Here is a 26837-nt window from a genome sequence, read left to right as displayed (position 1 = left end):
TGTTGAGGAGTTTTGAGTATTTGAAGAGAAGGAAGATGCCGAATGGAAAATGTGAAGATACCTTTCTAGAGGTTGGGATTATAGATTTTAGCTCTGACTGTTTTCTCCCATTGGTAATCACTGGGCCTTTCAGGCTTTGTGCAATGAGCTGAACTCAGTCAACAGAGTCTTTTCAGCTATATTGAAAAGCAGTGATCCAACACGTGAAGTGAAAACATCTCCTGATATAACAGTACACATGGCTTTAAGAACACATTAACATTGTACGACAGATATGATTGTCATTAAACACAGCATCAGGAAGCCTATGTCTTGCCTTGTTACCTTTAAACTGATTTATAATGTAAAGAGAAACTTTCAGAAACTGTATTAAATGTGTAACATACATTTGAACACTGGGTACTCTTTTGGGTTGGTTTTAGAATGGTGATTTTTGAATGTTTACAGTAATCACATTTGAGTCCTAAACAGGATTTTTTTTTTTCCCATTGAATGATTACCTAACAGATGACCTAGAGAGGCATACTTCTCTACTTTTGTTCATCTTAATTTGTGAAAAATAAAATACAATTGAGGCAAATAAAGATATAACAGGATTTCTCAATAATTTTGAGGAGTATATATGTTTAAGTTTGAGAACTCAAAAGCTAATTGGACAGTCATTAATTATGTGTTTCAAAACAATCATATTTCAGACTGTCAAAAGTGAAAATAAGGAATGAATTGCATTTTAGGGAGTTCAAAGGACTCAATTAGCATATTTTATTTCCCTTGAATCTCATTATATGTTTTAATAAATACCTCTTAAAGTGCCTCCTTTTCCTATTTATCATCACGCTACATATTTATTTCAGAAGGAAGGGAGTTGTCAGTTAGGATCTATATGTTGCTGAAGTCAAAACAGATCTAGATAATTCAGCAAGTGGCTATTCTATTTTTCAGCACGTTTTATTTTGATAGAAATTCTTTATGATGAAGGCTAGGGAACCTGATTATTTTTTTAAATAGGTCAAGAAATGGATCAGAAAATCTGCAGGGGATTTATCTCTGTTTCTAGTACTTCATAATGACAAACTTTCTTTGGCTAATGAGCATGTCTCGATGAATTTGAATATGTAGGGAAGGGGTAGTAGAGGGCAGTGGACTTCTAAGAGAATTAGTGTAATTGCAGTGATTGAATTCTAAAGATTGGAAATAGTTTGAGAGAAGTAAAAAAGTGACAGGTCCCAATTTGTTAACCCATATATATGCTATTTTCTCACATGAAAGGGTGTAAATCTCATGAACATTAGGGAAAATAGACCATTTTTTGTACCAATTTAGAACTAAAACTCCTAGTAACTCTCTGGCCTTAAAATTTCCTATTTGCTCTTTCTTACAAGAACACCAAAGATGTTCCATTTTTATTTCAGTACTATTAATACATTTAGCCATTTTCTAGACATTGACTGAAACAGATTCTTGAGTATGTGTGTACGGAATGGGCACTGTTTTGCCTACAGATTGAAGTTTTAGTAGCTATAAAATATCTTAGGAGATTGGAAATTAGTTAAAATACACTTTTTATATATGTTATATATGTTATTTATGTATTCATATACTTGATATCACCATTACAAATCCAAATATTATGTTCAGATATATGTCACCTTCAAAAAACTTAAATTGACTTTACTACTGTCCTTAAGCTCTTACTTTTGTGCTAATACTTATCTTGACTTTGGATTACATTGGCAAGTCTACCCCCTGACTTCTAGAGTAAGAGCCAACCTTACATTAGTCTGTAAAGACAGTAGAGTTAATACTATCCTGTTTCCATTTTTATGCCTCTCAAAAGGAAAAATAAATCATCCTTAAATATAACCTAAATAACATTTTCTATCTTTCCTTGATGTTTTCTTTCATTCATTGTTCAAATGCCAGATCCAGTGACACTTTGTGAAACTTTTTATGCCCAGTTACTCTGAGCAGGAGTTAAATGTACATAGAAAGGTATTTCTATTTCAATTACTCCTCTTATAATCTGTCCTATATGTATTCTTCTGTGCCAGGTGGTGATAGTGGTAAGGACTCGCCTGCCAATGCAGGAGACCTAAGAGACATGGGTTTGATCCTTGCTTGGGTTGGGAAGGTCCTCTGGAGAAGGGAATGGCAACCCACTCCAGTATTCTTTCCTGGAGAATCCCATATACAGAGGAGTTTGGTGGGCTATAGTCCATAGAGTTGCAAAGTCGGGCATGACTGAAGTGATTTAGCACTCATGTATGCCCTTTCTGTTAAAGATTGTGCACTTGGAGGGCAGGTACTGTGTATTGTCATCTCTATGTAGTGGTTATCTGGAATAATATCTGAGTTCAGTAGATATTAAATTAATTCAATCCTCTTTAATGACTATTTAAATGTTTTTAATCTTACATATGGGGACCTCTGTCTATGCTTTGATAGAAAAAAATTAAGCAGAGGTCTTGCCCTTATTTTTATATAGTACCAACTAAGCTATTTCTTGTCTGTAAGAAAATTTAAAATCCCATTGCTAAAAAATGTGTGAGTTTAAGCTAAGGATGAGAATGCAAATCGACAGTGATTAGCTAGCTTGCATTCATTTTTGTTGGTGTGTGTTGCCTTTTATTTTTTTCATAAAGGTGTCATGAAGGATCAAATTTAGATATCTCTAACTTTGAGTGTTAGATCCAAGAATCTCTTACATGCCCTAATAGTTAGGGTGATAATATCCTTGCTCCTTTTTCTGTGTGCAAGTGCATGTGAATGTATGTGTGTGTGTGTGTGTGTGTGTGAGACCAGTTCTAAAGTAGCACCTTTGTTATCTTTGATCCTGTCCTTTACTTGTCAACCAGTCTCTCATTATTGATCCTTCCTGTAATAAGACTTGAAGGAATTTGAAGAAATTCTGTTTTTTGTTATTTTGTATGTTGTTAAAAGCGGTCCTCTTACTTGGAAGGAATTAGATAAAATAATTTTGATTTTGGTTAAAAAATTCAGTCTGGCCCCCTGAAATAGCACAATCTGATAATACATCTTTTTTACACTAACTTTCAAAGATGCACTAATAACTATCATAAATAAATATCTCACTCTCTGATTTTCTAAGATTGTTAGATATGAAAGGGAAAGTAAGAAAGTCAGTTCAATAACACACATGAGTTTCGTGCCTACATTATGAACTAAGGAGAAAAGGGATGTACGTAGATGTCTCAGACAGTTTTTGACTTGGAGATTTTTATGGAAGATTCCTAAGTATACTAACAACTTTACAAGGCAGTTTTTGATACAAATTTTACCAGTGGTATAAGATTGCATAAGAGGAAACATAAAATTAGGTGGTTGCAATTGAGAAGAGGGGACCAGAGTTGGGAAGGAGGGAGACAAGGAAAAGATATCACTTGAAGACTTCAAGAGAGTATTCTGGGCGAAGCGGGGGAAGGAGGAAGAGTAGGGGGAAAACAAGTAACCCTGTGGCTCATGAAATAGAACATATTTTGGCTTGTTTTGTTATTTTCATCACTTGAACTTCTATTAATAATATGGTCCTAGATGTTTGCATGGTACTCTTCAAGGATTAATTCATTGCAGGTAAGTGCCTTAATCAAAGTATGCCTTGTTATTTTCTGCATCCTATTTTCTAAATTATGATATTATAAGTTGTTAAAATATAATCATGATGTTAAAATATTAGCAAATATATTTGTTAAAATATACCTGTTATTTTTCAAATATCTGTGAATGGGTGAAGTCAACATAAGGTTGACTAAGTCTCGAAACATTTTCTTGCTTGTTTTATGCATTTAGCCCGTTGTTGCTATTTAAAGTCTTGTATTTTCAGTGTACCTATATACTCTCAGGAAGTTTGGTAGATGTGACAGAAAAAAGGCGTCAGAGCTAGATTTTGTAAAATGGCATCAACAGCTTGCTGAGAGATAGGAGCAACTTCTTTTTCCAAATCAGTTTGGAAAGATTTGAACTGCTAAAATTAAATACCCCCCAAAACTCCATTTCTTTCTTTCTTTTTTTTTACTATCTACTTTCCTTTAGTAATAATATGATGAATAAGTGGCATGTTAGACCATTGTTCCTCCTAGGATAATGAGCCTATAGAATATAACGGATGAAATTTACTCTTTTCCCAAATTATGGATTTTGGAAACATTCTTTAAGTAGACTTGATAAATATACTTTCTTTTATAACTATTTCCCAAATGTTTTCTTTTATAACTAACCAATAACTTGCATGGGCTTCCCAGGTGGCTCAGTGGTAAAGAATCCACCTGCAGTGCAGGAGATGCAGGTTCGATCATTGGATCAAGAAGATCCCTTGGAGAAGGAAATGGTAACCCATTCCAGTATTCTTGCCTGGGAAATACCCATGGACAAAAAGAGCCTGGTGGGCTACAGCTCAAGGGGCCACAAAGGAGTTGGACATGAATTGGCAACTAAACAACAACAACAGAAATAATTAGTATATTCTGTAGACCAATGTTGAGAATAATGGCAATATTGTTTACAGTCATTTAAAATTTTGAATGACTGGCTGAGTTCAGCAAGTCTGTTACTGTTTAATGAAAAAGAAAGAACTTTGGAGAAAATATAGCTCCAGTCCACAAGTTTGGATTGATTTTTATTTTTAAAATAAAAGACAGTATAGATGTTGTCATTCTGTCCTATAATTATTAATGCTGCTGCTGCTGCTAAGTTGCTTCAGTCGTGTCTGACTTTTTGCGACCTCATGGACTATGGCCCTCCAGGCTCTTCTGTCCATGGGATTCTCCAGGCAAGAATAATGGAGTGGGTTGCTGTGCCCTCCTCCAGGGTGTCTTCCAGACCCTGGGATCAAACCAGAATCTTAGGTCTCCTGCATTGGCAGGCAGGTTCTTTACCTCTAGCTCCACCTGGGGTGGTTCCCAATAATTATATATAGATTCATACAATCTGTTAAAAATCAAGGGTATTATAACTGAGAACACTTCCTTTCTTATTCACACAGAGTTTTCTTAGAACTGGGCAATGATACTAAGTCCTATCAACATCTACAACATAGACATGAAAAATCTGAAAATTTTGTCCATTTAATCTTCCTGTGATGTAGTTATCCTTATTCCCATTTCGGTAATGAGGAAACTGAGACTCACTGTTTGAGTTACAGAACAATTTTGTGGAGACCAGGCCGTGAGTCTTGAATGTCCGAGTGGGAAGTTTATGCTCTCCTCATGGCGCAATTGTACATCTTCCAGAAGGAGGTGGAGATGACCTCTGAGCTCCCCATGACTCCATTTGATGAAATAGACCTGAGGTAGCAGAGGGTGGTTGCTGTAAATATGGGAACAGGACAGTGAAATGCGTTTGGCAATAGGAATTATGGAATGCTAGGAGCATAAAGAGTAAAATTTTAGTGGATGATTAATATGGATAAAGACTGCATAGGCTTGGAGAGCTTTCAGGATGCTTATCAGATATTTTCATCATAGGCCAAGAGGCTTCTGAAATTTCTGAGATGGGGTGGGAGTGGGAAATAAGGAAGGAAGAACAAGTTGTACAGATGAAGGCAAATGAGAAGTCATTTGGTGGAGGTGAACAATAAAGACTGAAAAGTAATTACCAATGAGTTTCAAAGTAAAAGCAGGAGTAAGTAGGGTTTATTTGGGAGGAGAAGAAATACCAGTTTCCAATATGGACAAGGAAGACTCAAACATACTTTTTAGTTTTGTTCAATAATGAAATGGAAAAGTAAGTAAGAAGGTACTCCCCCCAGATTAGATGACAGCAGTAAATAAATCATTTCACATAATTTTATGAATGGTACATTTTTACCAAAGGCAAATGATCCAGGATTCCAGGAAATCAAAGATTGAGATTCCTTTCTTTATTGCTTATAATAGCATCATCCAATCTAGAAACATTGGAATAACATGATACTATGGAATAATGTTGCACAATCAAATTTTTAGAAATCAAATTAATAAAATATTGTACTAAAATAACATCTAAAGTTAAAATGAAGCATTATTTAATTTTTTTAAGTGTTAAAATTAAAAATATATAGAAACAATATGTATTGGGCTTGCATGTGAAAATTAGTCCTGTCAACTCTCACTCCTGTAATCTGACCATTCAAAAACCTGAAAGTCAAAAGTTTATCTGGAATACATCCTATAAATAGCAGTAAAATGTGGTCTCATGATGTTGCTGCCAACCCTGATTGTGAAGCATTTTACTGTGGACTATTTCCCTTATAGATTGTGCCCATTAAAAATGTTTCTGCTAAAATTTGTAGTGTAATAGTGACTTTGAGAAATACACAGGAAGGAAGGAAATGTTTGGTCAAATTACTGCTTAATTATTCCAAAGCTAGAGCGACTGGCTTTGTTTTGCCTTCCTCTACTGAATAACTTCTGATGCAATCAAACTGAAAAGTCAGGAAATTAACTTTTATGGAAATTGAGTCATGCATTAAATGCATTTCCAATTCTGATACTGTTTATTTAGTAACCAGTAAAACCGAACTGAGTTGTACCATGAATTGAAGGATCAGTACTTCAAATAAGCAATGCTGCTTCCTTCATGATACCTATACTTGGCTGACCAAAGAGTCTCTGGGAATTTTGTATTTTCATATTGCTATTTAAAATAGAGAATACAGGGCTTATTCTAATATGATTTTAGACTTCTTAGTTATGTTTACCTGCAATGAAAAAAATAGAATGAAATATTTTCTATATACTTCCTATTTGTTGCTTCATTTTTTCCTTTTCTTTTGTAGTGGTCTTCAGATAGCCTTAATACCACAAAGGGAAGTCTGCCACAACTACATTCAGTGTAGACTTCACGTTTCACAACTAAGATCATGTTACATATAAATAGAAAACAGCTTTCTATAGCATAGCTAAAATACGTATGTCTTTGTATGAATGTGTATGTATGTGTCTGTTCATATCTGTATTTATTGAGACCCTTGAATCAATACAAATATTATAAGACCTTTTGCGATTAACCTGAGACTGCAAAAAGTGGAAAAACCATTCTTTCCTAAATTCATGTCACAAGCTTAATTATTTGGTTTGCCTGTAGTATGGACATGATGATTTTTGTTATCTGTTCATGTCTGTAGTTAGTCAGTGTGTGGTAGCACATTTGCACTCTTTTAGCCATATCTTCTGGTGGGAATAAGGTTCAGATTCCATATTGCTTCTGATCTGGCAATATATTTTTAGAGACTTAGACACAGTGGTCTTCCTAATTGTGGCCTATATTGATGCATCATCAGTTTAGTATTGTTGAAAGTTATAGTGATCCATTTTGTCTCTAGCTACGTAATCATGCCTTACATTTTTCTGAAGAAAAGTTGGATTTGTTAGAGTATAGTGCCTTTCTAGAGTATTTAAGGAGATGTGTCTGGAAAGTGTGTTCTAGAATAGACAACACTGAGTCTAATGCAAGAGCACATTGACTTGGAGTTAGATTAACCCAGAAACTAGTCAAAAGTTATTCAGCTTTTTAACTTAACGTTCTACATCTGTAAACTGTGGGTAGCAGTAACTTCCTCAGAGATATGGTGTCAGAACCAATTGGAATAATGTACAAGGTTTTTATTGTATAATATGCAGTCAAGAGATGTTTGTTCCTTCTGCTTCCCACATAAAAAATGTTTTTTATTGTAGTGGAAAAGAAGAACATCATCACTTCCACTCTGACACCTGCAGAGTGCCTTATAGCCTGCTAATGCAGGGAGCCATTTCCATCCAAAGAAAACTGTAGGCTATATTTTCAAGCCTATTTGCATACTGGTGATAGGAATGCTCCATTCTATGAAGTAGAGACAGGGCCAGATCATTGTGTAATGTGTTAAATATGGAATTAATTTTGGCAATTAATTTTTATTGCCTTAGAAGCTAACTTCTTGATTTTCTGCATTTGTTCAGAGTAAAGTATAAGTGGTACATTTATGGTATAAATTCTAGTAATGTCTACCAATTTGTAGTCGAACCAAACTGCAATTCTCACTGATTAGCATGAACATCAGAAAATATGATTTTTACTTCAGGGTACTGTTAACCCAGAGAGTCACTAATATCATTTTGAAAATGTGTTTATTACAAACATTTGTTTGACGTTAGACTGGCTCACTTTTTGCTGTTGTGTTTTTATCATGGTTCTTTTTGGGTCCCTTTTTTTGGACTGACAATAGAGTGACTGGACTGTGCCATTACTCTATTTATAGGAAATAAAATTAAAGCCTTAAAGACAAATGTGCATAGTTTATGAACAAATGCAAAATAACAACCTTAATGGAGATTATTTGTATGCCATTTCCATTGGTTTACTCCAAAGATATATTCTCAATGATAATAAAGTAATAAAAGATTGTTTTCACAGCTGTTTGTCTTTGATTACATATTTCTTTGAAGTACTGTAATAAGACAGACTTTGAACCTGGAAAGAGATCAAATAATGAATTGTTCTGCTTTGTGAAGCTTAAGAAGGGATTTTATTGTCGAAACATATAGTGCGACATATTTTTTTCTTCTAACAGTTAAATAATGGTTGAAAGTACTATGAGATCATTACAGATGGACTAGATTAAAGGGCTTGGGGCCAAGTGTTAGTGATCCTTACCAAAAAATTGGTGCTTTAGTTTTAAAAGTTGTATTTTATAATTACCAAATACTTCATTGGTTTATATTTGAGTTAAAATAGGATCTTATAAAGATACTAGAATATATTCTCATATTTATAATACTTTTATCTACAGATAATATAAAACTTATAGTTCCTGAATCCCAAGAGACTTATTCCAAATTTTTTTTCCATTTCAGGTTTAGGCAGGTTAGATGAATGTGATTCTGTAAATTAAGCTAAATGTCATTAGATAAAAGAACATTAGCAAATATAATGTGTTTTTTCTTTTATTTAAAATAGCAATTTATAAAATGCAGCAAAAAGTTCAGTTTTAACACTTTCAATAGATTTTCAAATGTTGCCTGTTAACATAGTTACAATTGTTGTTATTTCCACCTAAATTTTCTCTTAAAAATTAATTACTATTTGGGGATAAGCAGACATGTGTTAGGTATTATAAAATAGTAGAATTAGGCATAATCATTGTGGTGTTTTGTTTTGATTCAGCCTAGGCCGTCGGGTCGCAAACAGTTGGACACAACTGAGTGACTGAGCATGCATACACAGGATCTGTGTATTATATAATGTGATTGTAAGGCATCAAATGGTAATAGAGTGGCCATTTCAATGTCATACATTATATCATTGAAGTTATTCTGAAACAAAAGACTGTTTTTGTAAATACTTAACACTTCCTTGCTATTTTAGAGTGAAAGGATAACATTTATGTGTATATTTTAGGATCTAATTCAGTTTAATATTTTTTCCAAACTAGTTTTTGTTGTATTTAGAAAAAACTTTCCTCTTTGTTTAAGGCATAAACCTTTCAAATGATAATTTTCCTGGAATGCTAGACAAAGGAATATTGTAACTTTAGAGATTTTTATGATGAAGGTGTGTTTAAGAGATGTCACTTTGATATTTTTACATTATGTCCTACATTTGTCAGCTAAAACCAGGATATTGCCTCAATGAGAAAAAGCATGTTCTGCACTTGTCAAAAGGCAGTAAGTAATGATTAAAATAGCAGTGTGAAACGCTAGGAGATTAAAGTGATGCTAATGATAAGTGAGAGAAGAAAAGGGCAAGCTATATTTTAATCCCTGAGAGAATGGTTAATGACTTCTATTGCCTGAGATTAAACTAAACCTGTCTCATCAGCTTTTTCTGCCTGGTGAAAAAAAGCTCTCTGCACTTTAATTTATTAAAGTCTTTTAAGGAAGCACATTGATCTACAGAGGTTAAACTTTTAAAAATTGTGCAAAATACACACAAATGCTCTAACAAAAGTGTGATTTTGTTGCTTTTAGGCATGCTCACAGATTTATAAAGAATTCATTGTCTGTGCCCTAGTATGTTTAATTAAAGAATATTAATTGCTCAAACTAGAAGATTTGTTCCTTCAAAAAACCAGAGCATATTCATATTACTGTGTAGGCAAGGGGCAAGTATATTGTAGAGGATATCAGTCTATATGAAGAGATTAAATTACAAGAGTAATTATGGCATTGTTTGTTTGGAATAATACATGTACTGTTCAGAAAAATGAAGTCCTTTTTCTAAAAAAACCTTTGAAGACTCTGGTAAATTATAATCTTTAGATGGATCCATTTTGTTAACTTTAGTTAGTATATTTTGTGAATTTTGGTTTGTTTGATAATCTGATTGGTCGTCTAACTCTGGCATAGGTTTTTTTTTTCATCTTTTACTCATCCTCAGCCATGATATCCACCTTTATTCAACTGACATTACTCTTTCTGTCTGTGATACTTACCTTATCTTAGTGGGATGAAGCTTGTGTGTGTGTGTGTTTGTGCACAGCCATGCACTAAATGGTGTGGAGATAGCAAGGTGGAAAATTGTAAAAAATTGACCCAATCCTTTCCAGGAGTTTGCAGGCCATATGCCTATCATTTACCAACACTAAATAGTAGTTGTTGTAGGTTATCTATCATAAAGAGAATGATTTCCACAAGATCAATCATAATGGTTCACTGATTTATTGTTAGAAGAGGAAAAGTTACTTTGAGAGTCTAAGATGGTATACTTCTAGAGCTCGGTAACTACTATCGTAGTTCAAAAGTTACTGATTAATTGCAATAGTAGATTCCTGTTTGCACTTGAAAACTCAAATGGCCTTTTAATTCAACTATTTCATGGCAGGGTTGTATCTAAACTTAGAAGAAATTCATCATTCAATTATTTGGGCAACATTTTTTGATTTTTGCTTATTTTTTATTTTGGTGATGATTTTTTTTTTAAGAAATTACAAAAGAAGATTTATTATAAAACTGTATAAATGAGCTATAAATGCTATAATGAAGAAATGCATTAAACTTTCAATGAGTTAAATATGTTATATATAATTATTGAAAAGTAAATATACCATTCAGAAATAGTGTAAGTAAGTATTTTGCTATTCTTTTTTTTACAGTAAGACTTGTTGATATTTAGTTTTTAATTGGATTATAGTTGATTTACAATATTGTGCTAGTTTCCGATGTATAGTGTAGTATTTGTTTCAGATTATATTCCATTTTAGGTTATTAGAAGATATTGGGTGTAATTCCCTATGCTCTACAGTAGATCTTTGTTGCTTATATATTTTGTATATAGTAGTTTGTATCTCAAGGATGATGTTCTCTGTAATTTCTTTACTAATACTCTGCAAATATGAGTATATTTCTTTCAACTGACTAATAAACAAAGAACCACAAATAAGATCTCTTCTAAAATTTCATTATCTAAAATATTTTTAAAACTTCATTTTGTACGTAACTTTTTAGGCTAGGCAGTTTAAATGCAGTACTTTCTTTGATGTTAATGAAACACCAATTTTTCTGAAGGCCATGTAACCTTAATGAACAGCTTCTTATAAAAGAACATTTAATCAAGGTTTATTTTTAACTTGTTTAAACAGATCTAATAGTTTGTGCTGATTTCATTTCAGTATAATAATTGCTAGCAATCCTATTAGTAAGTCCTGGTACAGGGAATTTAACACGAATTCCAATCTAATGAGAGCAGTGTTAGAGCGAGAACCATGGAGTCGAGGAAAGATCTGCATGATATTGGACAGAGGCACCTGGCTATTCTGTCCATAGTTTTATTTCCATAAAATTCTCAGTCGTGAATTAGTAATAATTAGTGAATTTTACTAGCTTTAGTTAACAAAGATTCATATTTCCACTATAAGGGGGGAAAAGTTAACGTAAACAACACTTAACTTTGAGGGAGCATTTGAGAAAAGACATTATATTTACCACCCAAGCATATTTTGGTATGGCTTATTTTCTTATAATAAAAAACTTATTATATACCTTAGTTATACTTTGCATCTAGAGCACATATAAAACTCAATCTTTGAGTACCTTTCTCTTTTCCTTCTTGAGCTTCAAGTTGGAGAAAATCAAATGTCCTCGATTATGGAACTTATAAATTTTATAACTGATGGAATTAAAGGACAGTTTAGACTAGCAGAAAATTGCTTTTAAAATAGGTGACAAAAAGTCTGGTTAAGAACCAAATGTCTTAAATGCCATTAACTTGCTTTTAGAATTGGCTTAAAACAACATTATGATACTTTAGGTTGTTCACTGAATGTGAAGATTTCATTACATTCAAGAGTGAAACACAAAAGCCAGAAGGAAGACTCTCTTTGACAGCGAAAATAGAAAAAGGCAAAGATTTCAGGCCTAGTAATGAAGTGAATATCTGGCAAGTTCAGGTTATAATCTTTTAAACTTTTTATTACTTAATATGACACAGTGACATTTAAAATATGGAGAAATTGAAGATAAATAATATGGTGTGAATGGCAGAATTGATTTAAAATTTTAAAGCTGTACTAAAAGTATTCTAATGCACTGAAGGGCATTTGTAAGTTATACATTGTTTATAGGTTTCTGATTAGAATCCCAAAGCATAATGTATTACAGCTTGCCTTTCTCATGAGACAGAAAGAATATTGTCTGTAGAAAATAGTGGATAGTAAAATTTAGCCTCTTTTTTTCATGTAAATCATTGGCTTTTTGTGAAAGGGCTTTATGCAGAGGATCATATAACCTGTTATTGATTTCAATCAATGATTTCAATCAATAACTGATATATTTGGTCTTTCTGTAAGATTTCTTTCTGAAGATTATCATTTATTGCTCCAAAGAAGTTAACATTAGAGTAATACTGTGAGAAATGTGATTTTTATAATTTGTGATATAAAGAATAATTTTCACAAGAATATTAAAATCATGCTATGCTGATAACCTGATCATTTAAATCTCTTTGATTCTATTTGATAAAAGAGTTTGCAGGTTTCACTCTGTTTTTCAGAAAAATGACCCTAACAAAGTAAACATCATAATCAAAAAGGGTGGTTGATGACAGCATAGGTTCATTGGTTCCATCCTAGATATACTGAATTTCACACTCTGCAGGTGGACTTGAGAAATTCATGTTTTAAAGAGGTCACACAGGTGTTCCTACTGCACACCCAAGTGTGAGAATTACTGTTTTAGAAAAAGTACCAACTATAGGCAAAACAAGAAGGGTTCGTTTTTAGCATTTTGCACCTAAAATGAGCCTAGAAGGTTAAAATAGTTTGTGTAGAGTAGTTGTTGTTTAGTTGCTAAGTCGTGTCCAACTCCTTTGCAATCAAATTGACTGTAGCTGGTTGTATCACATCTTAAAGCAGAGAAAAATTTAAAAAGATGTGTAGCTTTAAATGTGATGAGTATATAGCACAGAGATGTCAAATTTAGGGCATCTTCCACTGACACTGTATACTCCAATGAATTATATCATCTGGCTCAAGCCCCTATTCCATCTTAACTGCAAACAAATGCCCACTATTTGTACTGAACGCTTATACGTGTTGCATTCTGCATACTAAGTTGGAATGTATTTGCAAATCTGAAAGAACAGTGATGTTTAATGCACAGGTCACCATAGAAACTAATTAACTTTTATTTCTGTGTCAAACTAAAGTAGTCTAATACAGATGAAAATTGTGGCAAAAGAATCATTGTATCAAAACTAAGAAAAAAAATACCAACAGTCAGCAAGTGTGCAATCGAAATACTTGGTGACAGATAGCTCAGTGGTGGCTTGTTCTTAATTCCACTAATTATGATGTTAGAAAACTGTCCAGAGAGAGTCCACGTTTTCCTTGAGCTGTTTCAACAATTTAAATGGAATTTGGCAAACAATAGAAGTAGTGTAACATCTATCAAACAATGCCAGGAAAGGTTTTCGGTTTAAAGATTATTCCATATTTTATTCCAGCTGCCTTATTTTGTTCTAAAATTACTTGTCTTTTTTTGAATTAGGAAAGAAAAAACAAATGACATCTGTGTATCTCACTCATTGTGCTCATGAACTGTTCCTTTACAGGACTCCAGGATCCTCTCCAGGATTATGGAACTGTTCTTTACAGGACTTTGAAAATTATATAAACTACAGAAAACAGTAAACGTTTTACTTTCTTGAGTGCAAGTACTATATATTTTCTATTTTTTTTCAATCACCCTTATTGAATATGTTTCCATATTAAGAAAAGAAATATGTAAGTATGAAGAATGAATTTTCATTCCATCTTGGCATATTCCACTCCTTCCTACCTGCATGGAGCGTCTCCCTGGCCTGGTCATTAGTGAAACGCCATCCCTTTTGTGGCCTTATGCTCATTCCAAAAAAAGATGGACAATAGGTGATCTATAAGTCATCTTTGTTTTGATTATGGCATTTTTTATTTCAAGGAGAGCTATGCTGAGTATATGGCTAATAATTAAGAACATTAAAATAAAAAATGTCATGACTGACCCATTAAAGTCATTAGGAGGGAATCCTGAGGTTATGTTATTGAAACAATTTTAATGAAAATATACTTCTGAAATTCTAATTATATGATAGTCCATAGTAACACTAATAGTAATAATAGAGATTTCAAGACTTAAACACACAGAAAGTAAAAGGCTAAATTTTGCTTAGGAGACTAAATTATATGTTATTGGGAATATTGCTTATTTGTTGCTTAAAATATCTTTAATTTTAAGAAATCACATTCTTCTCATCACAGTGAAACTAACACAGAAGAAGAAGTGTTAAAGGGCTAGGAAAATATTATTTCATCATTCCTGTTCCATTAGAATTCACTTGGGTGGCTGAGAAAATGGTTTATGGATTAGAGAGAGAAGAACAAGCTAAAACATTTCATACCTTCATCTCTGATAAATTCCCCAAACTCATTCTTTGCATCTGAGCCATAAATAACAGCCATGCTTTTTGCTAAAAAGAGCTTTTTTCCCTACACCAGGTCTTTTGTCTTGGAGATGAATGCTATAATAAATTTGAGTCTTGGGGGGCATTGTTTGAACTATAACATTATGGTTTACAACTGTTGCTTCTATTATGAGGAGGATAAAAAGCGACTATGAAGCTTGATCTCTGTCATAGAAATGGATTAATATTTCAGTCTTCAATGTGGGTCAAGTGTATGATTCTCCCCAAAGCAATTCACCATGATTAATTTTTATTATGTGGGCATTCAGATTCTCTTTATATTCTTATGTATTTTATTCCCCCACAGAATCACTCCTTGAAATACTATAACTTAGATTTGTTTTTCACATCATAGGAGAGACACAGAATTTTTAGATTCTTACACAAGTTTTTATAAAACTTTATGGAAAGAAGCCTTTAAAATTCCTTTCTTCTAAAGTTATATGAATAATTTAAATAATAGTAGACACTTAAATGATTGTATCAATAAGAATACTGTGCTGGTTTACTGATAAACAATGATGAACAGTATAATATTCTAATTGCCAAGGAGTATGATATTTTAATTTTGTGATGATTAAATAATCATTAGGAAAGTGTAGTGTCACTAGGGGGAGAATGGTATAAAGGTGCAATGTTTAAGGTCTGCTTTATCTGAAGGGAGGCTCTTACCTAGAAAATAACATTTATCTGATGACTTTTATTGTCTTACTCTATCAGTAACCTATGCTATTCACTACAAAATTTTGAAAATAAACTTTTTGGTTCTTATGGAAGTGAGAGTTTTCTCTTCTCAGGAGGAAACTGAGACTTTTCATATATAAATAGCTTCATGTGTTGAAATTGTTCTTTTCAGAGTTTTTCCTCTTCTCTAGGTTCTGAGAAATTTAAGGAACTTCAAAATTTTGCTTTTCAGTGCTTATATTAATAATTCTTACAAAATATTTGTAAGAGCAATTAACAAGTCTTATGTTTTTATTTTACAAGTTATTGTAGAGGGCTTACTGCCTGCCAATCACATGTCAGTCATAAATTTAGGTGGTTCATGACTTCTACCTGCAGGAAGTTCAGCATCCAGTATGTGCAATTACATAGGGAGAAAAAAATTACAATCGCTGGGATCAGGGATAATGGAGGTTACATAATGTTTGGCACAACTATCTATAGTTTAGTTTTGCTAGGTGGTAGGTCTCAAACCTGGCTGCACCTTAGAAAATCCTAGGCTGCTTTTAAAAATATGGTGTCCTAGACTCCACCTCACACCAACTGAGTAGGAGTCGCAGGGGTTAGTGAAGCCAGGACACTGGAGTTTTTAAAGCCTTCACAGGTGATTGCAGGTCTTAATGTGCTTCAAGGTTTGCTAGAGTTGAGAGAAGAAAGGTAAAGGGTAGAGAAGTGAGAGGGTGGGGACAGGTAGGAAGGGAATTTGGGGAAAAGAGTAGAATAGTGATTATGAGCATGGAAGCATGGACTTGAGAGTTAGTGAGAATCTGTTTTAGGTCCTGGATCTATCACTCTCTAGTCATTTTTTTTTTTTTTTTTTTAATTTTTGCTGCATGGACTTTTCTCTAGTTGTACCCAGCTAGGGCTACTACTCTTCTCTGTAGGTCCATGAGCTTCTCGTTGTGCTGGCTTCTCTTATTGTGGAGTATGAGCTCTAGGGTGCAGGGACTGAAGTAGTTGAGGCATGTGGGTTCAGTAGTTGTGGCTCCTGGGCCCTAGAGCACAGGCTCAATAGTTGTGGCGCATAAGCTTAGTTGCTCCATGGCATGTGGGACCTTCCCGAATCAGGAATCGAACCCATGTCTACTGCATTGGCAGGTGGGTTTTTTTTTTTTGTTTTTTTTTAAACACTGAGCCACTAGGAAAGCCCAAAGCAGGGGGTCTTAAAAACCACTTCCTAAGGATAATAGGAAGAGTAAATAAGAGAGCATATGAAAGCATTTCAGCAGTGCCAGGCGTGTAAAATGATGATGATTATTATTACTACTTAAAGATGGGTTGGAGTGATAGAGGACAAATAATAAAACCTCTCATTTACTCTACTGCATTCAGATTGTATCTTCAAAGTATGAAGAAATATTACTGATGAGGAAAATTTCCAAGACAGTACATTACACAACCAAATTTGCATGTATATGTAAAACCCTAGCAGCCAAGTAGGGGCACATTGAAAAGTTTAGTAAAAATGGAGAAAAGAAGGGTAGTTAGGAGACTTTTTTAACAAACCGTTTCAGGAAGATCCCCTAAAGAAAGGAAATGGCAACCCACTCCAGTATTCTTACCTGGAGGATCCCAAGGACAGAGAGGAGCCTGGTGGGCTATGGTCCAGGGGTCACAGAGTCAGACATGACTGAAGTGACTTGGCATAGCACACATGTATTGATAGAAAATAAATACAGTCTTTACTGAGGCAGTGACCACAGGAATGAAAGTGGATGAGACTCCCCTAAAGGGTAGAACTAATGGAATTTGATCACAGATAGATGCTTGTTGGTAGGGGAGGATGGAAGGAACAAGTGAAATAAAGTTAATATCTTATAGATGACTTGTTTGTATGACTTGATGGATAGTTTAAGAGGAAGAAAATACAAAATGAGGAATAGAATTGGGAAAAGATGATGAATTTATGGAGATGTTATATTTGTGGTAACTATGGAACAGAGACTGGTGGCATGTAGAGTTAGTAGAATGTGTTGATATCAATGGGAACCACTGATTACCTCACTTGGAAATTGAAATTTGTAATGAATGGAAACTCTTAGGTATGCTTTAGAGAGAGAGGAAGACTTGAGAGTGAAACAGCATAGTATTTATTTTTAAGGAAAAAGAGGACAGGATTCAGTGAAAAAAGGAGGCATGTTAAAAGATATAGCGCTTAGTCACTCAGTCATGTCTGACCCTCTAAGATCCCATGGAGTGTATACGAGGCTCTTCTGCCTATGGAATTTTTCAGGTAAGATTACCGGAGTGGGGTGAGGGTCTTCCTGACCCAGGGATCAAACATCTCTTATGTCTCCTTCATTGGTAGGCAGATTTTTTTCACCACTAGTGACGCCTGTTGGAGAAGGAAATGGCATCCCACTCCAGTATTCTTGCCTGGAGGATCCCGTGGACAGAGGAGCCTGGTGGGCTGCTGTCCGTGGGGTCACACAGAGTCAGACACGACTGAAGTGACTTAGCATTCATGTGTACATCGGAGAAGGAAATGGCACCCCGCTCCAGTGTTCTTGCCTGGAGAGTCCTAGGGACAGAGGAGGCTGGTGGGCTGCTGTCTGTGGGGTCCACAGAGTCGGACGTGACTAAAGCGACTTAGCAGCAGCAGCAGTGCCACTTGGGAAGCCCAAAAGTTGGAGAAAGCCAATCAATTATAGTGTTATCACAAAAGTAGTTTTAAAAAACCTAATATATTTAATGATGTAAATGCTTGTCAAGATGCCTAAGAAATTAGTCTACTGAGAATTCGCCTAGCAGAGACGGAATAGTTATTTACTTCACTGACATGTCTTCAAATCCTAAAATGAAGGGAGCTTTTATATATTAAATAGTATCTGTTTATTGAGCACCTACTACATGCACAGCATTAGATCAGGAGATTATTAGATAAATGAAATGAAATGGATAAAAATGATAACCTGGTGAACTATATCCTAAAGAAAACAGCATTTTCAGATTTCATCACTGTCTTCACTTTATTTATAGTTTAAAAATTTTGTGGGCTTGTTAATAGTTTACTTTTCTTTAAGGTATGTTTACAGTTTTATACCATTAAGTGTATTCTGGTTAAATAAGTAGGATGAATGAGCAGGTGATAGTTTTTGGTCTTTATAATTAATATAGCATGATAAACACATTGATTATTTGGTGAGATAAGATTAATTAAAAATTAAATACACATCAGTTCAGTTCAGTTCAGTCGCTCAGTAGTGTCCGACTCTTTGCAACCCATGAATTGCAGCATGCCAGGCCTCCCTGTCCATCACCAACTCCCGGAGTCCACCCAAACTCATGTCCATCCAGTCGGTGATGCCATCCAGCCATCTCATCCTCTGTCATCCCCTTCTCCTCCTGCCCCCAATCCCTCCCAGCATCAGGGTCTTTTCCAATGAGTCAGCTCTTTGCATGAGGTGGCCAAAGTATTGGAGTTTCAGCTTTAGCATCAGTCCTTCCAATGAACACCCAGGACTGATCTCCTTTAGGATGGACTGGTTGGATCTCCTTGCAGCCCAGGGGACTCTCAAATACACATAAAGACAGCTAATTATTGATATAATTATTTATAGTATATAGCGATAATGATATTTTTACTTCAGTCCTGCATTATTTTAAAGTCCTGAATGTTGGTACAGTCCACCCTCAGCATCTGGAGGCAGAACCCATGGACATGGAACCAGCACAACAGGAGAACCAACTGTGTGAGGCCATTTTATGTAAGGGGCTGAGCATTTGTGGATTTTGGCGTTTACAGGGCCCTAAAGCAAATCCCCAGCAGAAACCAAGGGGCAACTCTGCTCTACAGCTATTCATCTTCATATCTGGGTGTTTAAATTTTACTAAATGAATGGATGAGTGAATAAAAAACATTGTAATAAGGCAAAGAAGGACATTTTTGCTCCTGAATGTTATAAAAAGGTTAATTTGTATATCACGTTCAATAGTTGCATTAAATTAAAAAGTATGTAACTTTTTGACTAGAATTTTCTGTTGAGCATGAGCCTTTATAAATGATATTCATCACTTTTATTTTGCTGGCCAGTTATAACATTTATTATTTCTAAATGTAATCTTCAGTGCAAAAGACACATAGAGGAAGAAAAGTAGAATCTCTGATTAAGATTGAGATTAACTTTGATTAGGGGCTCCTTTAATGGCTCATGGGTAGAGTCTGCCTGTGAATTTAGGAGACAATTCAGGGTTTGATCCCTGGATAGGAAGATCACCTGGAGAAGGAAATGGCAACCCACTCCAGTATTCTAACCTGGGAAATTCCATGCACAGAGGAGCCTGGCAGGCTACAGTCCATGGGGTTGCAAGAGAGTCTGACATGACTTAGCAACTAAAGAATAACAACAACTTTGATTAAAGGTCAGCATAATATTAAGCATTTAAATATTACAACCAATCAAACAAACAAAAACACGCTGAAACAAAGCTTGAGCTCTCAGATTTTATATTTTAAACCAGTATCATAAGGTCTTAGTATTTATGAACAAAAACATATCTTGGAAATAGCCTATAACTGTCATATTTTATAAACCAGAATGGTAGGCTGCAGGGTCAACTGTAGAGAGCACAGACTCTGGAAGCCAATTGCTTGGATTACAAACTAAACTTTGACATTTACCAACCATTTAAGTCCTGATTTATTAGTTAAATGTTCTGTGCCTCAGTTTTATAATTTGGAAAATGTACACACTAACATATTTAATAAAGCAGTCCTGATGATTAAAGTATATGTATCAAACAAAAAATCAATTAGATAAGGTGCTATATAAGGCTTAATGTTTGTGATGATGATTTTAACACTAGGCTCAGAGAGGGTTAAATAAAAGCAACATATGTGGGAGATGATCACAAAAGTAGGCAGTCTTTAAATGCATCTTTCCTTAGCTGTGCTGTGAATAGTTTTATATACCAGAGATAAGCCGTCTGTGCTTATTTGCAGTTTTATACAAATTGCAATGATTAAGAAAAATTATATTTTTGATATGGCCCAATAATAACAAATTTTAAATTTTAATTTGAAAACATATGTTTTCCTAAGATGTACATTCCTAAATCATTTTCTATCACATCATTTTTTAGAAGTCCAATGCGCTATCCATTGCGCCACGGAGCCACCTCACATCATTTTTTAATTATACATTTGTTTTACATTTATAATACTATATACAATAATTTGTAATATACAATATAATGTACAATACACTTTATACACTTATTATATATTTATTAATGTGTGTAATGTTATAGTTCATGACATATATGTATTGCAGAGTGGTCACCACCATAAGCCTAGTTACCATCCATCACCACACAGCTGAACCCTTCACCTGATTCACCTACCCCCAACCCCCTTCCCCTCTGGTAACCACTAATCTGTTCTATGTATGTATGAGTTTATTGATCTTGAAATTTGCTTCTGTTTATTTTAGATTCAAAATATGAGTGAAATTGTGTGGTATTTGTCTTTCTCTGTCTGACTTATCTTACATGGGATAATGTCCTGAAGGTCCATCCATGTTGTTGTAAGTGGCAAGATTTCATTATTCTTTATGGCCAAGTAGTATTCCATTGTAAATACATGTCACATCTATTTTATTCATTCTTCTGTTGATGGGCACTTTGATTATTTCCCTATCTTGGCTATTTTAAATATTGCTCTAGTGAACATAAAAGGGATATAAATCTTTTTCAAATTAGTGTTTTCATATTTTTCACATAAACACTCAAAAATGGAAGAACTGGGTCAAATGGTATTCTATCCTTAATTTTTTGAGGAATCTCCATGCTGTTTTCTATAGTGGCTGTACCATTTGACATTCCCAACAGTATGCACAAAGTTTCTCTTTTGTTCATGTCTTCTCCAATATTTGTTAATTCTTGACATTTCAATAATAGTCATTCTGAGGGGTGTGAGGTGATGTCTCATTGTGGTTTTGATTTGTATTTCCCTGATAAATGGCGATGCTGAGCATCTTCCAGATGTTCAAGCTGGATTTAGAAAAGGCAGGGGAACTAGAGATCAAATTGCCAAAATCCAAGGATCATCAAAAAAGCAAGAAAATTCCAGAAAAATATTTACCTCTGCTTTATTGACTATGTCAAAGCCTTTGACTGTGCGGATCACAACAAACTCTTGAAAATTCTTAAAAAGATGGGAATACCAGACCACCTGACCTGCCTGCTGAGATATCTGTATGCAGGTCAAGCAGCAAAAGTTAGAACTGGACATGGAACAACAGACTGGTTCCAAATCGGGAAAGGAATACATCAAGGCTGTATATTTTCACCCTTCTTATTTAACTTATATGCAGAGTACATCATGAGAAACGCTGGGCTGGATGAAGGACAAGCTGGAATCAAGATTGCCAGGAGAAATAAAAATAACCTCTGATATGCAGATGACACCACCCTTATTGTGGAAAGTGAAGAAGAACTAAAGAGCCTCTTGATGAAAGTGAAAGAGGAGAGTGAAAAAGTTGGCTTAAAGCTCAAGATTCAGAAAATTAAGATCATGGCATCCGGTCCCATCACTTCATGGCAAATAGGTGGGGAAACTGTGGAAACAGTGGCTGACTTAATTTATCTGGGCTCCAAAATCACTGCAGATGGTGATTGCAGCCATGAAATTAAAAGATGCTTACTCCTTGGAAGGAAAGTTAAGTCCAAGCTAGACAGCATATTAAAAAGCAGAGACATTACTTTGCCAGCAAAGGTCCATCTGGTCAAGGCTATTGTTTTTCCAGTGGTCATTTATGGATGTGAGAGTTGGACTGTGAAGAAAGCTGAGTGCCGAAGAATTGATGCTTTTGAACTGTGGTGTTGGAGAAGACTCTTGGGAGTCCCTTGGACTGCAAGGAGATCCAACCAGTCCATCCTAAAGGAGTTCAGTCCTGAGTGTTCATTGGAAGGACTGATGTTGAAGCTGAAACTCCAGTACTTTGGCCACCTCATGCGAAGAGCTGACTCATTTGAAAGACCCTGTTGCTGGGAAAGATTGAAGGCAGGGGGAGAAGGGGACGACAGAGGATGAGATGTTTAGATCACATCACCAACTCAATGGACAGGAGTTTGTAAACTCTGGGAAGTTGGTGATGGACAGGGAGGCCTGGCGTGCTGCGGTTCATGGGATTGCAAAGGGTCGGACACGACGGAGTGACTGAACTGAACTGAACATTGTACTGATGATCTTTAAGGTTCTGGTGAGGATAAAACAAGTTAAGGATTAAGTGCACATTACTGGCAGTTAATTATCAGTATTATTATCAGTAGCAGTAGCAGCACCTTCATATAAAATTATATTTTAGAAAATTTACTAATATATACCATAAATATTAAACCATCTATGCTTTAAATTAAGGCTTGCCTGGTGGCTCACACAGTAAACAATACATCTGCAATGCGGGAGACCCGAGTTCGATCCCTTGTTTGGAAAGATCCCCTGGAGGTGAGCCTGGCAAGCCCCTCCAGTATTCTTTCCTGGAGAATGCCCATGGACAGAGGAGCCTGGTGGGCTATAGTTCATGGGGTCACAAAGTATTGGATACAACTGAGTGACTAAGCCAACACATGCCTTAGATATTTTTATTAATGAAGTTTTACAAAACAATGTCAACAGTGTTGCTGCTGCTGCTAAGTCGCTTCAGTCGTGTCCGACTCTGTGCGACCCCATAGACGGCAGCCCACCGAGCTCCCGTCCCTGGGATTCTCCAGGCAAGAACACTGGAGTGGGTTGCCATTTCTTCTCCAATGCATGAAAGGGAAAAGTGAAAGGGAAGTTGCTCAGTCGTGTCCGACTCTTAGCGACCCCATGGACTGCAGCCCACCAGGCTCTTCCATCCATGGGATTTTACAGGCAAGAGTACTGGAGTGGGGTGTCATTGTGGCTTTTTCTTGATGATATTGTAAAGATCTTGATTTTATTATAAAATTTTATTCATTTTATTATAAAAATTGTACATGCCATGCTGTAGGTTAGGTCCTAGTTTCTCAGAATATGGCTCTGGAACCAGCAGCATCAGCATTACCTGTGATTCTATTAAGAATGCAGAATCCCAGGCCCCACTCCCTACCTACTGAATCAGAATCTATATTTTAATAATCCTCTCCAGGTGATTTGTATGCATTTTGTGTTGGTGAAGCATTAGTTTCCAGTAATATTTTTTAAAGGAGGACACCTATTTAAGAAATTCAGAGGATAGGAAAAAAAAGTCATGTATTTCCTACTAAGCCAAGACAATTCATGTAAATTCTTAAGAGACAGTAATTATAGGGTAGTTCAACTTAAAGTTGTTAAACTGAGAGGAAAAGAGAGGGATTTGTAGACACTATCAACTAGAGAAGATTTGTACCTATTGCATAACACGGGACCACTTTGAGTCAGCTGTAACAAGCACAGGCAAAATTGTTCTCTTATACAAGTTGTACTATTTTCTGTCCTATAGCATGAATTTTAAAAGTGTGAAAATATAATGAATATTATCAGAATATTTAATAAGAAGGATAAAATAATAATTTAAGAAAACCAGTTCCCCAAGGGAGTAAAGATTAGGATTAAAGTGAGAGTTAGTGTAGCGTAGAGGTAATTCAACATTTGATTAAGGACTTAATCTACTTATCTTTATTCAATTCAAGCTTTTTTTCAGAATTATTAAGATTTGGTGAAATGAGAGTTATTTTTAGATGTTCTTGCCCCAGAGTATAAGAATGGAAGATACAGGGTAAAAAGGACATACGATCTGAAGGATTTAAGGTAACATGGATGTAGAGACAAAAGATTATCAACATGATCATGTTATATTCTGTAAGTTTCCTGAATTTAAAGTGCCATGTCAGGGTTCTGATATTTATGAAAAAAGTTATAGTTGAATGTGCCTAGTGAGTTGTGTATTAATGATCGACAATGTGATGAGACTGGCGTGAAGAGTGAGAGAAATAAGGGGGAAAAAAGGACAGAATTCTGATAATTGAATCATATTTGGAAAGACAGATTGGTCATTGGCACTAAGGATGGAAAAACCTTCACAAAACTACATCACATCTTTGAGTTCATAAATATGCCAGTATCCATTTTTTCATTATTAGTAGACAAGGCTCTGTCCTTTCCTTTGATGATGGTAACGAGTTCTATGACATTGCCACTTTGAGTTCTTGCTTCATTAGATTGGGTGACTGTTTATTTGAAATTGTAATGAAATATTTACTTTATAGAGCTATAAGGATTAACTGTGATAATTGAGTGAGGCTGATCTGGAGCTTTCAGTGTAATCGGTCCCCCTTGTTTGAATACAGAGCACAGTGAGAATGAAGCAGCAAGTGAGTGTGTTTCTGCCTGTCACTTTCTTTCTACATGTTGCTTTTTCTTCTGGAGATAAGTGGCCCTAATGCTGAACAAATACTGGAAATCAGAAGCCACTGAGAATCATTCGCCTCTCGCTTTCCCATGGCAGCATGATAGACGCTCAATCAAAGAACCCCCTCCTCTCTGCAAAGCAACAATTTTGTCACCATGAGCAAATCCAATTGAAAAGTCCCTTGGCCTGAGAGGAGAACTCCAGTTGTCAGAATCAGCAAACAGAATGAAAAGAACTAAGAGGAGTAAATTGGCACCTGGGGCCGCCGTGGTAGCCTGTGATAGGCTGTGGCATTGTGTTGGGTAGACATTCAGCCATTTTCAGATATAATGGGAGAAATTAATGCAAATGAGTCAATGGAATGAAATGCATTTTAATGCAGATTTGAGGGACTATCCCGAACTGCTTGATAACAAGTCTCTTTAAGAAAAGGCTTACATTGTGAGGACTCATTTTTTCCCCATTTCTTCTCACTAGTGCCTCATAAGGACCCTTTGTTCTCTAAGTAAACTCTTTCTAAACTATTGACATTGCTCATTTATGTGAATTTCAGATTTTTTTTTTTCCTGACAAAGTAGCCTTGGGTGATCTGGGAAAACGTTAATTGCAAGAGGACAAGGAAAAAGGCTGAAACAAGAAATGCAATCATTAAGTGTAATGTTGCAGTTGTCTATGCCTCATTATAACATGCATACAAGGCAATAAAATGCATGTTTCACAAACAAATCTTTTGACAACTATAGTTCAAGAGCCTCCAGCTGTCTTGCTTTTTTACATCTATTTCTCTTGGTTTAGTAATCATTATTGAAGCTTAACTTTGGATTCCCAGAATAGTCCTTCATATTATGTAAGAATCAGGGAGATTTTAGAGAGGAAAAGTTTGTTTTAAAATTTAAAAATATCTGTTTCCCAAAGTTAACCAGAATTTCTCACTAATGTTTTATTTTGAAAATGACACTTAATAGAGGCAGGAAGATGGGAGGGATCAACTCAATTTCAACAAAGACACTCTTTTCACAAACCAATGTTGAAAATATTTAGCTCCTTTAGACCTCCTTTCCACCAAGAAAAAGCACTCATTGAAAAATAAGGTTCATCTTCCATCTTTAGATTTGTTAATGGTTTCTCTGGACTACAGATGCCAAATCTCGTAATTTTTGTAAGGGACAAAAATAGTTAATCAGATGAGAAGGTCATCAAGTGTAAGTACAGCTTGAAACTGGTGAACTGTCAGGCTCATGAGTAAAGCAGCCAGAAAGGGGGGAAAAAAAAGGTAACAGATTCAGCATTGTCCAAAAGTTCCAGACCAGTGATTAATGTGTAAGATAATGGACTTGGGAAATGAGTAAACACTCCCCATGCTCCCTGCTTTGTGCTTGAACGACTTGATGACAAGGGCAGAGCAAGGTGAGAATTTAAACAGGACCACAGGAAAAAAAAAAGACAAAGGCTAGCAACAACACATGTGAGGGAGGGGAGTTTGTTGGTTTGCAGAATGGAAGGTACATAATAACTTTCTTCAAAGCAGGCATTAACTGTGTACTAATTTAAACTTCAACATGGGCACGGAATTGCTTCTAGAAATGATATGCCACTCACTTCTTTTTTTAATGTAGTAGATATTTATGCTTACTTGTTTTCATTTATTTGTTAACTTCGACAACCCCTTTAAGAATTAAGGTACATATTCCTGTTCAGATGTATCATGCTCAGGAAAAGAAGGTACTGTATTTATTTTTATTTTTATTTTTTAATTGTATTGAAGTACAGTTGATTTACCGTGTTGTGTTAATTTCTGTGGTACAGCAAAGTGATTCAGTTATCCATATATATATTCTTTTTCATATTCTTCTCCAT

At 35.2% G+C, this 26837-nt stretch overlaps 1 protein-coding gene across 2 annotated transcripts in view; it reads left to right on the top strand.

Moving 5' to 3' along the window:
- Positions 1-26837, top strand: part of DACH1 (dachshund family transcription factor 1) — a 451469-nt gene that overhangs the window by 84477 nt on the left and 340155 nt on the right. The window lies entirely within an intron of this gene.

Source organism: Cervus elaphus, chromosome 30 (assembly GCF_910594005.1).
Source record: "Cervus elaphus chromosome 30, mCerEla1.1, whole genome shotgun sequence".
NCBI classification, from domain to species: domain Eukaryota; kingdom Metazoa; phylum Chordata; class Mammalia; order Artiodactyla; family Cervidae; genus Cervus; species Cervus elaphus.
This window is presented reverse-complemented; position numbering and strand designations above follow the sequence as displayed.